Genomic DNA, 13,077 nt, shown 5'->3' with positions numbered 1-13,077 from the left:
TTCATGCTCAAAACACTAAAAAAAATAGGGATAGTGGGAACATTCCTTAACATTGTAAAGGCCATTTATGCTAAGCCCATGGCTAGTATCATTCTAAATGGTGAAAAACTGAAAGCATTCCCCCTAAAAACTGGAACAAGGCAGGGATGCCCTCTTTCACCACTTCTATTCAACATCGTTCTTGAGACTCTAGCCAGAGCAATTAGACAAACCAAAGAAATTAAAGGGATACGAATTGGAAAAGAAGAACTCAAACTATCCCTGTTCGCTGATGACATGATTATATATTTAGAGGAACCTGGAAATTCCACCAGAAAACTCTTAGAACTCATAAGTGATTTCAGTAAAGTAGCAGGTTACAAGATCAATGCCCATAAATCCAATGCATTTTTATACATAAGTGATGAATCCTCAGAAAGAGAAATTAGGAAAACTACCCCATTCACAATAGCATCGAAAAAAATAAAATCCTGGGAATCAATCTTACAAAAGAGGTGAAAGACCTCTACAATAAGAACTATACAACACTAAAGAAAGAAATTAAAGAACACCTTAGAAGATGGAAAGGTCTTCCATGTTCTTGGATAGGAAGAATTAATATTGTCAAAATGGCCATACTACCAAAGTGCTATATAGAGTCAATGCAATTCCAATTGAAATCCCAATTATGAACCTTACAGAAATAGAGCAAGCAATTATGAAATTCATCTGGAAGAATAAGAAACCCAGAATAGCTAAAGCAATCCTTAGCAGGAAGAGTAAAACAGGGGGTATTGCAATACCAGATCTTCAACTCTACTACAAAGCAATAGTAACAAAAACAGCATGGTATTGGTACCAAAATAGAAAGGTAGATCAATGGTACAGAATAGAGGACACGGACACAAACCCAAATAAATACAATTTTCTCATACTAGACAAAGGGGCCAAAAATATGCAATGGAGAAAAGATAGCCTCTTCAACAAATGGTGCTGGGAGAATTGGAAATCCATATGCAACAGAATGAAATTAACCCATATCTCTCACCATGCACGAAACTAAACTCAAAATGGATTAAGGACCTCGGAATCAGACCAGAGACCCTGCAGATTATAGAAGAAAAAGTAGGTCCAGATCTTCAACATGTCGGCTTAGGAACAGACTTCCTTAACAGGACTCCCATAGCACAAGAAATAAAAGCAAGAATCAATAACTGGGATAGATTCAAACTAAAAAGCTTTCTCTCAGCAAAGGAAACTATCAGCAATGCGAAGAAAGAGCCTACAGAGTGGGAGAATATCTTTGCCAATCATACTTCAGATAGAGCACTAATCTCCAGAATCTATAAAGAACTCAAAAAACTCTACTCCAAGAATTCAAATAATCCAGTCGACAAATGGGCTAAGGAAATGAATAGACACTTCACAGAAGAAGATCTTCAAGCAATCAACAAACATATGGAAAAATGCTCAACATCTCTAGTAGTAAGAGAAATGCAAATCAAAACCACCCTAAGATTCCATCTCACCCCAATTAGAATGGCGATTATCAAGAATACGAGCAACAACAGGTGTTGGCGAGGATGTGGGGAGAAAGGTACACTCATACATTGCTGGTGGGGCTGCAAATTAGTGCAGCCACTCTGGAAAGCAGTGTGGAGATTCCTTAGAAAACTTGGAATGGACCCTCCATTTGACCCAGCTATCCCACTCCTTGGCCTATACCCAAAGGACTTAAAATCAGCATACTACAGAGATACAGCCACATCAATGTTCATAGCTGCTCAATTCACAATAGCCAGACTATGGAACCAACCTAGATGCCCTTCAATTGATGAGTGGATAAAGAAGCTGCGGTATATATATACAATGGAATATTACTCAGCCATAAAGAATGACAAAATTATGGCATTTGCAGGCAAATGGATGAAATTGGAGAATATCATGCTAAGTGAGATAAGTCAATCTCAAAAAGCCAAAGGACAAATGATATCGCTAATAAGTGGAGGATGACACATAATGGTGGGGAGGGAAGGGTTAGTGTTAGGGTTAGAGTTAGGGTTAGGGAGGGGGGCAAGTATGGAGGAAGGAAGTACTGTATAGAGGGTAAAGAAGAGTGGGAGGGGTGGGGGGAAGGGAAAAAATAACAGAATGAATCAAACAACATTACTCTATGTAAATTTATGATTACACAAATGGTATGCCTTTATGCCATATACAAACAGAGAAACAACATGTATCCCATTTGTTTACAATAAAATAAACAAAAAAGAATAAGAAACCCAGAATAGCTAAAGCAATCCTCAGTAGAAAGAGCGAAGCAGGGGGTATCGCAATAGCACATCTTCAACTCTATTACAAAACAATAGTAACAAAAACGGCATGGTATTGGTACCAAAATAGACACTTAGATCAATGGTACAGAATAGAGGACATGGACACAAACCCAAATAAATACAATTTTCTCATACTAGACAAAGGGGCCAAAAATATGCAATGGAGAAAAGATAGCCTCTTCAACAAATGGTGCTGGGAAAACTGGAAAACCATATGCAACAGAATGAAATTAAACCCCTATCTCTCACCCTGCACAAAACTCAACTCAAAATGGATCAAGGACCTCCGAATCAGACCAGAGACCCTGCATCTTATAGAAGAAAAAGTAGGTCCAAACCTTCAACCTGTTGGCTTAGGATCAGACTTCCTTAACAGGACTCCCATAGCCCAAGAAATAAAAGCAAGAATCAACAACTGGGATAGATTCAAACTAAAAAGCTTTCTCTCAGCAAAGGAAAGTATCAATAATGTGAAGAGAGAGCCTACAGAGTGGGAGAATATCTTTGCCACTCATACTTCAGATAGAGTGCTAATTTCCAGAATCTATAAAGAACTCAACAAACTCTACACCAAGAATACAAATAATCCAATCAACAAATGGGCTAAGAAAATGAACAGACACTTCAAAGAAGAAGATGTGCAAGCAATCAACAGATATATGAAAAATGTTCAACATCTCTAGTAATAAGAGAAATGCAAATGAAAACTACCCTAAGATTTCACCTCACCCCAATTAGAATGGCAATTATCAAGAACACAAGCAACAATAGGTGTTGGGGAGGAAGTGGGGAAACTCATACATTGCTGGTGGGGTTGTAAATTAGTGCAGCCACTCTGGAAAGCAGTATGGAGATTCCTCAGAAAGCTTGGAATGGAAGCACCATTTGACCCAGCTATCCCACTCCTTGGCTATACCCAAAGGACTTAAAATCAGCATACTACAGAGATACAGCCACATCAATGTTCATAGCTGCTCAATTCACTATAGCCAGATTGTGGAACCAACCTAGATGCCCTTCAGTTGATGAATGGATAAAAAAACTGTGGCATATATATACAATGGAATATTACTCCACCATGAAGAATGATAAAATTATGGCATTTGCAGGCAAATGGATGAAATTAGAGAATATCATGCTAAGTGAGATAAACCAATCTCAAAAAACTAAAGGATGAATGATCTCGCTGATAAGCAGATGAGGATATATAATGGGGGGTAGGAGGGGTTAGCGTTAGGGTTAGGGTTAGGTTTAGGGTTAGGGATAAGGAGGGTGGTAAGAATGGAGGAAGGAAGGACTGTATAGAGGGAAAAGAGGGGTGGGAAGTGTGTGGGGGAAGGGAAAAAAATAACAGAATGAATCAAACAATATTGCCCTATGTAAATTTATGATTTTTAATTAAAATAAATAAATAAAAGAAAAGCCCAGCACCAGATAGATTTTTAGTCCAGTTCTACAAGACCTTCTAAAAACTAGTAACAATTCTCAAATTATTCCATGAAATAGAAAAGGAGGGAACCCTTCCAAACTCATTCTATGAGGCTAGTATTAACCTGATACCAAAACCAGTCAGCTACATCAAGGAAAAAAAATTTAGACCAATATCCCTGATGAACATAGATGCAAAGAGTCTCAATAAAATACTGGAACATTGCATATAAAAATACCTTAAAAAGAAAGTGCACCATGATCAGGTGGGTTTCATCCCAGGGTTGCAAGTTTGGTTCAACACACAGAAATCAATAAACTTAATTCATCACATCAATAGACTTAAAGACAAGAATCACATGATCATCTCAATAGATGCAGAAACAGCATTTGAAAAAAATACAGCATCCAATAATGTTCTAAACATTGGAAAAACTAGGGACAGTAGGAACATACATCAAAATGATAAAAGCTATATATGATAAACTCAAGGCCAACATCATTCTAAATGGAGAAAAACTGAAAGCATTCACTCTATAAACTGGAACAAGACAGGGATGCCCTCTTTCACCACTTCTATTCAACACAGTCCTGAAACTCCAGCCACAGCAATTAGTCAAAAGAAAGAAATTAAAGGGATATGAATAGGTAAAGAAGAACAAAATCTATCACTATTTGCTGGGGACATGATTCTATATTTAGAAGATCAAAAAAAAAAATCCACCAGAAAACTTCTTGAACTCATAAGCCAATTCATCAAAGTAGCAGGATTCAAAATTAACACCCATAAATCAATTGCATTGCTATACAACAGTGATGAATCTACTGAAAGAGAAATCAGGAATACTACCCCATTCACAGTAGCCTCAAAGAAAATAAAATGTTTGGGAATTGATCTAACAAAAGAGGTGAAAGACCTCTACAATGAAAACTACAGAACACTAAAGAAAGAAACTGAAGAAGACTTTAGAAGATGGAAAAACTCTCCCATGCTCTTGGATAGGCAGAATTAATATTAATACTACCAAAACTGTTATACAGATTTAATGCAATTTCTATTAAGGTTCTGATGTCATTCTTAATAAAAACAGAAAAAGCAATCATGAAATTCATTTGGAAAATATGAGGCCCAGAATAGCCAAAGCAATCCTTAGCAAGAAAAATGAAGCAGGAGGCATCACACTACCAAGACCTTAAATTATACTGCAGAGCTATAGTAACAAAAACGGTATGATATTGGCACCAAAACAGACATGAAGACTATGATACAGAATAGAAGACACAGACAAACCCACATACATACAGTTATCTCATACTAGACAAAGGCACCAAAAACATACATTAGAGAAAAGGTAGTCTGTTCATTAAATGGTACTGGGAAAACTGGAAATCCACATATAGCAGAATGAAATTTAATCCTTTTGTCTTACCCTGCACAAAACTCAATTCAAAGTGGATCAAGGCCTTAGACATCAGACCAGAGACCTGGTTCTTAATAGAAGAAATAGTAGGCCCAAATCTCCACAATGTTGGTTTTGGAACTAAATTCCTCAACAAGACTCCAAAAACTCAAAAAGTAGAATCAATGAATGGAATTGTATCAAACTAAAAAGTTTCTTCTCAGCAAAGGAAACAATCAAAAGTGTGAAGAAAGAGCCTACAGGATGGAAGAAAATTCTTGACACCTGCACTTCAGAGAGAGCACTGAGCTCCAAGATATATTAAGAACTCAAAAAACTTAACACCAAAATACAAATAGCCCAATCAGTAAACAGGCAAAGGAACTGAACACACACTTCACAGAAGAAGAAATGCAAAGAGCCAACAAATATATGAAAAAATGTTCAATACCACTAGCAATGAGAAAAATGCAAATTAAAATTACACTGAAATTTCATCTCACTCCGGTTAGAATGGCAACAATCAATACAAGTAATAATAAATGTTGGCAAGGATGTGGGTAAAAGGGTATACTCATATATTGCAAATTGGTGCAACCACTCTGGAAAGCAGTATTGAGATTCCTCAGAAAACCTGGATGGAACCACCATTTGACCAAGCTATCCCACTCCATGGTTTAGACCCAAAGGACTTAAAATTAGCATACTACAGTGACAAAGCCACATCACTGTTTATAGCAGTTCAATTCACAATAATTAAGTCATGGAACCAACCTAGTTGCCCTTCAACAGATGGATGGATAAAGCAAATGTGGCATATATACACAATGGAATATTACTCAGCCATAACAAAGAATGATTTCATGACATTTGTCAGTAAATGGATGGATCTGGAAACTACAATACTAAATAAGTCAATCCCAAAAAACCAAAGTTCAAATATTCTCTCTGATATGTGGATGCTAACACACAATAAGGGAGGGAGGGGAAGTATAATTCAGTAGATTAGAAAAAGGGGCATTAAGGGAAGTAGTGGGAGAAGGAATATGAAAGCAGGGTGATTTTGACATAACTTTCTTATATACATATATAAATGCAACACATTGAATCTCACATCAAGTACAACTCCCAGAATGGGATCCTAACTAAAATAAGATATACTCCATGTTTATATAAAAAAGTCAAAATAGACTCTACTATTATGTATAAATAAAAAGAACAAAAATAAAATAGCAAATAAATTTTTAAAAAGAATCATGATCTTAGCATGTTTCTGAGTAGGGGAATAAACAGTGTGGGACAAACTCATTTACAAAGTGTTATGTTCACATATATCTATGTATATCCATAAACACTTAGCAATCTGGAAGTTTATGTCTGGGTGGTGATATTCCGGTGATTTTATTGTCTTTTTAGTAGTGATTTTTTGTTTTAATTTTTTTTTCAGTAAACATATATCATCTTTACTGCAAAATATTAAGTTTTTTCCAGAAAATTTACTAACCCTATTCATTATCTCTGTCCCTATCTCTACTTCAGTACTAGTCACATTTCATCTATTTTAAGTGGCACATCTTTCCCACATTTTCTTACACTAGAATGGATCTTAAAATAAATAGCTTCTCACAGTTTGCTGTTGGCCAGGAGGTTGTTGTGACTTAGTGTAAGCATATGTGCATATGCCAACTTGGTCATGGTTATCCATATTACATCATTTCAATGAATTATGTGCACTATTGTACTATATTTGTTAAATATAATTGTCATTTAAAATTATGTGGGGTTGCTATGGCTACAAAGTCAATCACCTTCAAACCTTGGTGGTTTAAAATAACAGCAATCATTTTCTTATCTCTCACAGTTTCTGTGGGCCAGGCCAGGTGGTTCTGGTTGAGAAATCTGTCATGTGGTCTCAGTCTTCAGTCCCATAGTAACTGGCACAGACACAAATAGCAGGTGGAGACAGCATCTTGCTTTGAATGGTCTCAAGGGTTTCTACATGTGATTCTTCTGTAGCAGGGTAGTCTGGGCTACCTCACAGCATGGTAGCCACAGGGCACTCAAACTGCTAAACAGAAGGTTCAGGGCTCCAACAAGTGTTGCAGCTAGTAAGGTGAAAAGTTGCATCATCTTTTGACACCTAGTTTCAGAAGTCATGCAGCACCTGTCTGCTGCATTCTCTTGGTTACAAGTAGTCAGAAGTTACCCCTGACACAAATGGAGAGAAAGCAGACTTCTCATCTTAATGTGGAAGTAGTTAGGTTCTAGAAGTATGTATGGGACAAAAGCTACACTGCAGTTGTCTTTGGGGAAAATTTTTTGAAAAATAAAAAATAATACCATTGTTTAGAACTGAAATGTAAAGCTATTTTAAATCCAGAAATATACTCATGATAAAAATAATCTATTTGTATCTCTTTACTAGAACTCTTTTAATTAGTTTAAAATAAAAGTTCTAAATGATAAGAGAGTGTAGTCTTATGGTTTCATCAGCAGAATCATTCTTTCTTAGTAGCTGTACCAGGGATGCCTTCATTTGCCCTACCAGGCCCACTTACCACATTCTCCTTGTGAGGCTGATCTTTAGGCCATCTGGACAAGCTTCTGTGCCCCCTGGCTTCAGCTTGGGTTGGGCCAGTGGGGAAGCCTGGCAGGAGATGAGAGAAGAGGATGGGAAGAACACTGGCTCCCCTCTTCCCTCCCTGCGAGCTTACCTGGCCCAGGTGGCCTGCTGTCTCCCTTCCATAGGTCTCTGATGTCTCCCTTCCCAGATCTCTGACATCTCCTTCCCCGTGTTCTTTCTCAGAGGCTAACCCACTTTCCTCTGTGGGTCCCATACACCTTTGCAGAAAAATCCCTGACTGGTGAGGAGGTACAGAGAATGATAAAACAGCCTACCACCAATGGCATTTTAGAACATAGAGTAGGTTTAGAGCTGACTCTCTTGCCTTCACTTTACAAGTTAGCAGGATGAACTGAGAAGGCTTGTCAAAGACGTTCCCACTGTTCCCACTTGGGGAATTAGGTTGCCAGCAACTGGGACAGGCATCAGGAAAATCCCTGTTGTATAGGGGCATGACACTGGACCCTGGGGGTCAGTGACCACTGCAATGTTTTCTATTTGCATTTCCCTGTGCTACAAAACACACCTTCAGTGATGTTTCCTCAGTACTACAGCCTGATCTTGTCTGACTTAAGCAAGGCCCAGACCTACCCTTATGCAGCAGAAATGGGGTAGCAGCTCGAAGGAGAAACTGGTTACCAGACAGCACGGAGTGACCTACAAAGAGTAGAGAATGGCTATACAGAAGTAGTTGACAGAAGTGGTAACTGGAATGGAATTAGGTCATGGGTGATTCCACTGTGGTATCTCAGACACTTAGGGAGGAAAAGATTATAAAAGACAGACTATCCTTCTGCCACATGTGAAGCATTGTGTCAAAAGACAGGTGATCCTGAATACTGGCACGCCAGTACGGGTTTCATACAGTTTTAAACTATTTAGGTGAATTTATTTCTTGAACAAATCTAAGCCAAATCCTAGCCACATCTATACGTTTTAATGTGGTAAATATGTGAGATCTTCCAAAATCATCTTGTAATCATTAACAGTCTTATCAATTTCAATATTACCAGTTATACCAGACCTATGTTGCATTGAAAACTAGGCATATTTTTTTTTTCAAGTAGGAATGGGTAAAGGGACATTTTCTTGTTTTCATGTGATAAATAACTGATTCTTTTGCAAAGTGACCAAAAAAAAAAAGTAATGCACAAACTGGTTGTGGAAAATAGCTTTATAAAAATTCAGTTGACATTTTTCTAAATAAAATCATTATTTAAAATGACTGTGAAATTAATTTCATCAAAAATGAATTCTATTTTTCCAATAATTCTAATTATTGAAGTGTTGCTAGGAAAAAAATAGATTGGATTACCAGAAGTTAAAAATAAGGGGTTTAAAAGGATCACAAGGTCAGCCTGAGCTTTGGCACAGCATGTCCCCTTCATACTGGGAGAGCTCATGCAACTCTCTCCTCTCTTATTTCCCCTCTTCTTATCCAGATTATAAGAATTTCTTCTACATGCAAAGATTCTCTACTCCACAATTATAGTACCTGCTACTCACCTTCTCTCACTTGGGTATCTGAAGTATCTCCTAAAGATCAGTTATAAATGTGACAACTTGCCAAAGGTGCTCTCCTTCCTTTAACATGAACTTCTGCAGAACAATAATTCTTTAATGTTTCAGACACAAGAATACAATGTGTTTAAAATGAGGGTTACCTGAAAAATAATCCCATTTATAGAATGTTCTACTTCATTTGTTAATGGCGTAATAAACTTAGTGGTGGAAAATAAGAGACAGATTTATCTTTATAGTTTTTACACCCCCACCTAAAATCATGCAGGTCTAGAAAGCCCTCATCTTACTAGTAGCAGTAACACTGAACAAATATTCCCAGGAATTCCAACTGTCCACATTTGGAATGTGTGATGCACATACTTTGTGTCATAATTAGCATGTAAAGAAGTATAAAATGTTATGCAATATGGTTGCAAAGCAAAATGTCTGCTCTTTAAAACATAAAAAAGATATGTGAAATAGAAAAGCTAGGAGAGCCTTTGAAATGTTCCTGGTTAGGCAGGATTCTCTTGATTGCTGGTGTCAGAAACCTAATTCCAACTAACAAGCCAAACTGAAATTTATTAGCTCCTCCAGCTGGCAAAGGTCAGGGTGAAGTGGGATTCAGACCCCATAGTACTCATGGATAAGTGTTGCTATTAATTCTTTCTCCTCCTGACTCTGCTCCTCTCTGCCTGTACAGCTAAAATCCCCAGCAATGCAGACATCACCAGGAAAGCTTCCCTTTTAAGCACTCATCATTCAAATATTCTAGCAAATAGGCAATGATATTAAATGGTCTTAATTTTGAAGGCCAATATAAAGGTTTTGCATTGCTACTGGGGATATAAACTGGTCTGGCCACTTTGTAAAGCTATTTGATAGAATTTACTGAAGCTAAGTATACATAGAGTCTGTGGCTCAGCTATTCCATTCCTGAATACACTCCCATAAGAACTGACTGCTTACATTTATAGAAAAACACACACAACAATGGTCAGAGCAGCAGCATCCACAATAGTCCCCAAATGGAAACAACCCCATCATCCTTCAACAATAAATTGGATATATTATAGTATGTCCATACACTGGAATATAGAATTTTTTTGGAAAAAAAAATAAAAACATACCTAGTGCTACAAACAGCAACGTGGGTGAATCTCATAAATAGAACCCTGAGTGAAATAAAACAGAGAGAAAAAAATCACACATTACATCATTCCATTTATGTGAAGTCAAAGTTAACTTATGGTAATCGAGGTCAAAATTTGGTCACCTTTATGGGTTTGGAGTGATGGAGGTATAAGTGATCTGTTGGAAAATGCTGAATAATGAAGGGAGTGGCTGTTTTGTGGGTATGCACATATGGAAAACTTTGAGCTTTCCGAAAGATGTATGCATTTTAATATAAAATATCCCTCACTAAAAAGTTTTTAAAAGAAAAGGTACCTGAAGGAAAGAGAGGGTGGGGGAGTAAGAGAGGGAATAGCTATTCTTGCTAAGGAATTGTCTTCTGACCATAAATGCACTACTCCGAAGAAAGAATATCTGTCCAATGGAAAAAATAAAAATTTCCTCAGAAGCAACATTTAATGTATCTTGGTTTTAAAATATCTGACTTTGTATGCCTAACAAATGTTTGAAATTTCATGTATTTTACTTTTTCACTTTATAATTTGATTTCCTCCTTATACTTTGATTTGAATGTCATTATTGTAATTTTGAGTCTGTGTTTTTCTTATCAGTTTTTTCTTCTGGCTCTTATTTTCTTACATGTTTATTTATTCATTGGGTACAGCTCATTTTCCTTGAAAAAATACTAATGGAAATCCTTTGAAGACTAGACTTAACATGCCTTTCTCCAGAGAGGATTTGTGTGTGATATTTCCAGGGCCCTGGAAGCATTATCAACTCACACTGAACCACCTTGAAGCAAATTAAGATGCTTGGGGTCCCTAGACAATGTGAACCAGGGTTCCAAATCTGCATTAGGAACAGCCACAGCCCTAACTTCTCAGGAAAGTTTCTCCCATTATCTCACCTACCACCAGCTCATGGCAACCTCATCTGAAGACACATAGTGGTGGGAATGGGAACTGAGGTAGGGCTGAGGTTGAAAGTAAGGTGGATTTAATGATCGTTCTGAGGATATCTTAGCCCTTTGATAGGTCTGAGCTTAAAATGGGGACGTCTCCTATTAGACTCCCCATCTTGGGAGATCACCTAATTTCTGTACCTTTGATCCAAGAGAAGTAAACTCCAGGTCTGCCCTACGGCAATTCCCTCAATTCCCCCTAAGAGTTTTGGGCTCTTCCTGTTTCTCTATCCAGTTAGATGCTCTCAATATGTTTTTGTATTTAATTTTATCCAGCTATTTTATTTCTTGTTACTAGACAAGTTAATCTGAAAAACACAGATTGCAAGTGATACTTAAATCTTTCATTTATTATCAACTTTGGTATTTTCAGGATATGGAAAGAATTTCCAAAATTAGAACACATTTTATAATGTTATAAAATATAAGGATACTCCTTACTATGACAGGAAGAATATAACCTCTCCTATTATCATAGAATTTCGGAATAAAATCACAAACCTATGACAAGACATGATTATTGTCTCTAGTCTGAAGAGAGGAACTGTGGACCCCACCAGACACCTTCCTTCCAGCCATGGTAAGAAGGGACAACTGGTCCTTTGATCCTCCAACCCCCTCCATCCCTACCCTTACCTAGTTCTTTTAGGCAAAAGACTGGAGTTGGTTGAGAGACTTCATGAGCTTAGGGGAGAGGATTTTGGATTTTGACCTCTTTATGCATGGAGAGAAAAAAAAAGTACTCCCACTCCAGACCAAAACAACAGAGGTTCCTAGAAAGTCTCACAGAAACTGAAGGTTTCCAATAAGGTTCCCCAGCTAGATGATAGTGAGCTGCGGAAACCTGGGTGGATCCAACTAGAGTGTGAGAGTACTTGAGAGACTTACATGAGTCCCCTGGAGTTAGGGGACCTATTATAGAGACTAAAGCTTGCCTCTAGGTCTGGGTTTCTCAAATGTGAATGTGCACATGAATCATTTAATGATCACTGTAGAAAGCTGATTCCAATTCTGCTGGTCAGGAGTGGAGCCTGGGGTTCTACATTTCTCACCAGGTCTACCTGGTCCCTGAACCACACTTTGAGGAACCAGGTTCTAAAGAATTCTGAAGGTAGAAATCTAGCTTGAACAAACCTCCATGGCATGGCAAGAGGAAAATCAATTGTGTTGGGTGAGGAACCCACACTACTGACATGTGACGTTGCTGAGATATATGAGATTGTTCTTGAATGAAGTAGAAGTAGCTGGGCTTGGGCTGGCTTAAAAGCAACACAGGACTGTCTGCTAGAACCAGAGGAATACAACAGCAAGAGGCTGTGGAGCAGCCCCTAGGAGAGAACCAAAGGGGGTCTTGGAAAAAGTTCTCTAGAGAGCACAGAACACATTTCAAGATGGGTTTGCATCCAAAGAATCTGTAACATGAGACACAAAAGAGCCAGCTCCAGAATCTTTCATTTCAGAGAATCTCAAATAACACCAGCAAAGTCAAGACTTGGGTCCCTTTCCCTCATGTCTTCCTTTCTGTTCCTCTAATCCTCCTTCCTTTTCCGACCAGGAAAAGAGAAATAGTTGAAGGTGAGGGATGAGAGACCCACGTTCTTTCCCATAGAAGATCTCTGAGTTGCAAACATCAGGTTAGGACTGAGCTGGGGAGAGACACTAAAACTGGCTTTGGTGATCCAGTTTTCATCTGGATGACCTTGGTCTTTCTAA

This window comes from Sciurus vulgaris (genome assembly GCF_902686455.1).
Source record: "Sciurus vulgaris genome assembly, chromosome: 4".
Classification (NCBI taxonomy): Eukaryota; Metazoa; Chordata; class Mammalia; order Rodentia; family Sciuridae; genus Sciurus; species Sciurus vulgaris.
Note: the sequence above shows the minus strand (reverse complement) of the source record.